The following is a 5,338-nucleotide window of genomic DNA, read 5'->3' as shown; positions in this document are numbered from 1 at the left end:
AGGAGGCTTTCAGTGATCGAATGGCGAAAGCATTCTTCCGTGTCTCCAATTTAAGAGAGGATATGTGCTCTCTCCGCTCCGTATATCTTTTCATTTTCGGTTTATCTCAATCGTTCACGATTCGTCGGGATTGCGCTCACCCTAGTAGCGTTCGGCAGTCATTGAACATTCGGTGGCAGCAGATACTTTGCAGATATTTTATCGGTAGCGTTCGGGTGAGTGAGTGAATTTTCCCATGCTTGTATTTATGTCGTGTATGTGGGTGGTTTCCCGAATTAAAGGACTTAAGACGAAATGATTACCGCAAAATATAACTTTATTATTTAAATCCGTTGATATTTACTCAACTTTTTCGGATATCTACGGATTTTTATAATTTCATTGCATTTTCAAGCATGGGTCCCACTAAAAGTTGGAGGCTAAGGTTTTGGCAGAGTGAATTGATAAACCCAGCACACGGAAAGTTAGCTGGGATCCAGACGAAGCGATTGAGGCTAAAAAATCGAAAATCCGTGGATATTTACTCAACTTTTTAGGAAATCTACGGATTTTTATAATTTCATTGGATTTTCAAGCATGGCTCCCACTAAATTTGGAGGCTAAGGTTTTGGAAGAGTGAATTGATAAACACAGCACACGGAAAGTTAGCTGGGATCCAGACAAAGCGATTGAGGCTAAGAAAGCGAAAATCCGTTGATATTTACTCAACTTTTTAGGAAATCTACGGATTTTTATAATTTTAATGGATTTTCAAGCATGGGTCCCACTAAAAGTTGGAGGCTAAGGTTTTGGCAGAGTGATTCGATAAACCCAGCACACGGAAAGTTAGCTGGAATCCAGACGAAGCGATTGAAGCTAAAAAATCGAAAATCCGTTGATATTTACTCAACTTTTTAGAAAATCTACAGATTTTTATAATTTCATTGCATTTTCAAGCATGGGTCCCACTAAAAGTTGGAGGCTAAGGTTTTGGCAGAGTGATTTGATAAACCCAGCACACGGAAAGTTAGCTGGGATCCAGACGAAGCGATTGAGGCTAAAAAATCGAAAATCCGTTGATATTTACTCAACTTTTTAGGAAATCTACGGATTTTTATAATTTCATTGCATTTTCAAGCATGGGTCCCACTAAAAGTTGGAGGCTAAGGTTTTGGCAGAGTGAATTGATAAACCCAGCACACGGAAAGTTAGCTGGGATCCAGACGAAGCGATTGAGGCTAAAAAATCGAAAATCCGTTGATATTTACTCAACTTTTTTAGGAAATCTACGGATTTTTATAATTTCATTGGATTTTCAAGCATGGGTCCCACTAAATTTGGAGGCTAAGGTTTTGGAAGAGTGAATTGATAAACACAGCACACGGAAAGTTAGCTGGGATCCAGACAAAGCGATTGAGGCTAAGAAAGCGAAAATCCGTTGATATTTACTCAACTTTTTAGGAAATCTACGGATTTTTATAATTTTAATGGATTTTCAAGCATGGGTCCCACTAAAAGTTGGAGGCTAAGGTTTTGGCAGAGTGATTCGATAAACCCAGCACACGGAAAGTTAGCTGGAATCCAGACGAAGCGATTGAGGCTAAAAAATCGAAAATCCGTTGATATTTACTCAACTTTTTAGGAAATCTACGGATTTTTATAATTTCATTGGATTTTCAAGCATGGGTCCCACTAAATTTGGAGGCTAAGGTTTTGGAAGAGTGAATTGATAAACACAGCACACGGAAAGTTAGCTGGGATCCAGACAAAGCGATTGAGGCTAAGAAAGCGAAAATCCGTTGATATTTACTCAACTTTTTAGGAAATCTACGGATTTTTATAATTTTAATGGATTTTCAAGCATGGGTCCCACTAAAAGTTGGAGGCTAAGGTTTTGGCAGAGTGATTCGATAAACCCAGCACACGGAAAGTTAGCTGGAATCCAGACGAAGCGATTGAGGCTAAAAAACTCAACTTTTTAGGAAATCTACGGATTTTTATAATTTCATTGCATTTTCAAGCATGGGTCCCACTAAAAGTTGGAGGCTAAGGTTTATAAGCGGAGCACCAAGCGGAATGTGATACGCGACGAGAGTAAAAACAAACACGTGTGTTACGGTCGAGTATAAAAGAACAGAATGAATTTTATTTGTCAAAAGATACACGGTAAAGTTGAACTACGAATATATATCATGGGATTTACCCAGTGAATAGTTTGCTCTTCACACCCCTCCTCAAACAAATCACGCTTGAACTCCCATGAAGTCTCGATGCTTGATGAAGGGCGCCAAAGGAAGACCCTTTGTCAGTATGTCAGCAGGTTGTTCAGCTGTTGGGATGTAGCACAAACTCACTTTACCGTCTTGCACACACTCCTTGATAAAATGTAATTTGACCTCAGTGTGCTTGAGTTTCCTGGATGGACCATCGGACTCGGCAATGGCAATTGATGACTGGTTGTCTTCAAAAATAACCGCAGATTGACGCTCACGAATGTCCAACTCCGTAAACAGCTTACAAATCCATAAAACTTCGCAGATACATTTTGCCAGCGCAAAGCATTCGGCCTCGGTCGAGGAAAGCGCCACCGTCCGCTGCTTCCTGGTACTCCAAGCTGTTGTAGCACCATAGACCTGGATCAGGTATCCGGAGACAGAATGTCGATCGTTTATGTCAGTGGCCCAATTTGAATCAGCGTACCCCACTATTTGACGACTAGCAGGATCCGTTCTCTTGTACAACAAGCCATACTCCGGTGTTCCCTTTAAGTAGCGGAGCATTCTTTTCGCATGTTTCCAGTGATATTCTCCGGGGTTGCACTGGAACTGGCTAAAGTACGATACGGCTGCGCTTAAGTCCGGGCGGGACAGTAACATGAGACCCCTGAACTGTGTCGCAGGGTCGGCATGTTACTGGGTAATCGGAGGGGCTTCGCGAACAAAGTATGAAAGCTCTAGAATATTCACATTTCTAACAATTTATTGAGCCCTTGTGTGGCGTGTGGGTGTGGGTTGAACAGTTGGTGTGGCGTGTAAGCGAGATGGGGAATGCTGTACTCACTGCTGCAGCTACCGGTTCTTCTTCTTCATCGCGTTGGCCCACACGGCTGCTCCTGCACTACCGTGTGGCCGGAAACTCACAGCGAGGCTGCTCGGGGCTGGTGAGATGGCGGATTGGCTTCCAGCAGGCGGAGCTGGTGATATTGCTGTGGGCAGGCGTCTTCCTTCTTTGACGTGATCGGCACGGCCTTGGACGAGACCGGAATGACCGTGCCGAGAAAGGAACCTCCTTTGCGATTAGGGCCGAAGGCCCGAGGTATTCGTCCGGGATCGGACGAAGGCAAGTCCTTTGCTGTGAGGCTAGGAAGCCATTTTGACTTCCGAGCCGCCGTGTGCTGATTGTTTCAATAAACGGATACGATGTCCTGAACGGAGGCAGGCGAACACCCCAATTCCTTCCCATAAAAGGGGGGGGGGGGGGTCAAACTTATTGCACTGCACTACACTATGGTCTACTCACACGGACACCTGTATTATTTCTGACCAATCTTCCTATTTTGGAAGATGGCAGCGCCCAGCGTTTTCTGTTTTATTTCGGCTATAGCTTTAGCACCATTTTTGTGCGAGTTTGCAAAATTCCCTTCAGCAACGTTCTTGTTTTTATTTACAGCGGTACAGGTTCTTCGCTTCAGTGTAGTCTACTGTTATTATTATTTTAAAAACGTGAATTTTTTCAACAACATAACATCATACACACATGAAAATCTAAAAACTGGAACCAACCGGTTACACTATCCACTACCCCGATGAAAAAATGTAAAAGCACGAAGTAATTTACATTTTTTTTTTTTTACAAAATCATCTTAGGCTCAAACGGTATTGTGGACGTGTAACTTACAATACCAACAATTATAACGAACAAAATAAATATTTACAAGATAACGCGCGAAATCATAATAATACTATACATACAAATTAAAATAATAAATAATTACAAATTTATAAAACAATATTTAAAAAAGTGCACTATTTGAAACATTCATTTACGAATAAATAACAAAAATAATCCCGAAACATTGGTAAATTAATTCATTTACATATTTACAATATTCACAGCAAAACAATTTTACAACCCTATTTCTACTATTTACATTTTATACATTTAGATCACATTCGATCTTTCGCTTCGGTGTACCCCTCGCGCAGGCGGGATTCGTCGGCGGGCAAACTGTCACTCGATCGATCATCGGTGACAGATCGCGAAACGTCATTCATCGGGAAACGATCAATCATCACGACATATCGGCATGATCAATGTTTATTTTTACATGATCATGCAGATATTCTGTTGCGATCGATTGTTGGTCATGTTTTCGACGAAAACTGGCCAAATTTTCATCGAAAATATAGGGTAAGTACTAAATCGTTTAAACATAACGAATTCGATTCATTCGTTTTTCTCTTCCAGGTGTATTGGTGTCTACAATAGGGTAATGATTCCCTTTGGAGTGGTTTGTGTTGCTGCCAGAGCAATATCTTCTTGAAGAAGATTTGTCTGCAGAAAACCCACAGAATCTTGGGATTACCGTGCTAGCCATCTTGATTGACCAAGATGCACTGCAGGTGAGTGTTTCAATTGCACTTTACGCACTTAACAAAACAATTAAAAAAAACGTAATTGATCACAATCAGTGATCGCAAAACTGACTAAAAGGTCAACGCTTGTTGACTAGTGGGGGTTTGTTTACCAGTCTTACCATTATGAGTGCTGGTTTAACACCCCGATTCCATACATCGGAACCATTGATTGTGATCATTCATTGATCCACAATCAAAGCCAATAGAGTTTCATGCTCCCACAATTATAAAGTTTCCATTCATAAATTTTCCACGAAAATTTCATTGACAGCTTTTCTATTGCTAATAATGATCTTTATTTCTTTTACAGAATGATACTTTCAACACTTTATTCACTCCTTAGAGATGATTTCAGCGGTGGAAGATGAGTGGAATATACACACTGAGTTCCGAGGACCTTGACGGATGACTCCTCGCCAACTCATGCATTCCACTCCCGGTTTCCTGCCTCATCACCTACTAGCTGGACTCAAAGCATTACAAATATTTCCCTAAAATGAAATAAAGTCATTTGAATTGTTTTTCGCGCCACAGGACCCTTCCGGTCTGGGCAAAATTGTGCAATTGAATTTTGGAAGAAATTTGTCAATCTGTCAATTTGTGACAGGTAAGTATAAGTGTGCTGCATTTTTGTTAATTTTGAAAATATCACAGGTAAGTTGCTTTGAAGCTTGATCACAGGTAAGTTTTCATGGTAAGTATAGTACGTAGTGAAATTATGA

The 5,338-nt window shown here is 40.9% G+C and overlaps 1 long non-coding RNA gene across 1 annotated transcript; it reads left to right on the top strand.

Annotated features, from left to right (window-relative positions):
- The first annotated feature begins 4,052 nt into the window (after window positions 1-4,052).
- Window positions 4,053-5,137, top strand: LOC110679033. The gene is made up of 3 exons (XR_002502153.1): window positions 4,053-4,389; window positions 4,447-4,601; window positions 4,927-5,137. It is a non-coding gene; the product is annotated as an uncharacterized LOC110679033 (long non-coding RNA).
- Window positions 5,138-5,338: the final 201 nt, after the last annotated feature.

Source organism: Aedes aegypti, chromosome 3, assembly GCF_002204515.2.
Source record: "Aedes aegypti strain LVP_AGWG chromosome 3, AaegL5.0 Primary Assembly, whole genome shotgun sequence".
Classification (NCBI taxonomy): domain Eukaryota; kingdom Metazoa; phylum Arthropoda; class Insecta; order Diptera; family Culicidae; genus Aedes; species Aedes aegypti.
Note: the sequence above shows the minus strand (reverse complement) of the source record. Positions and strands in the feature narration are given on the sequence as shown.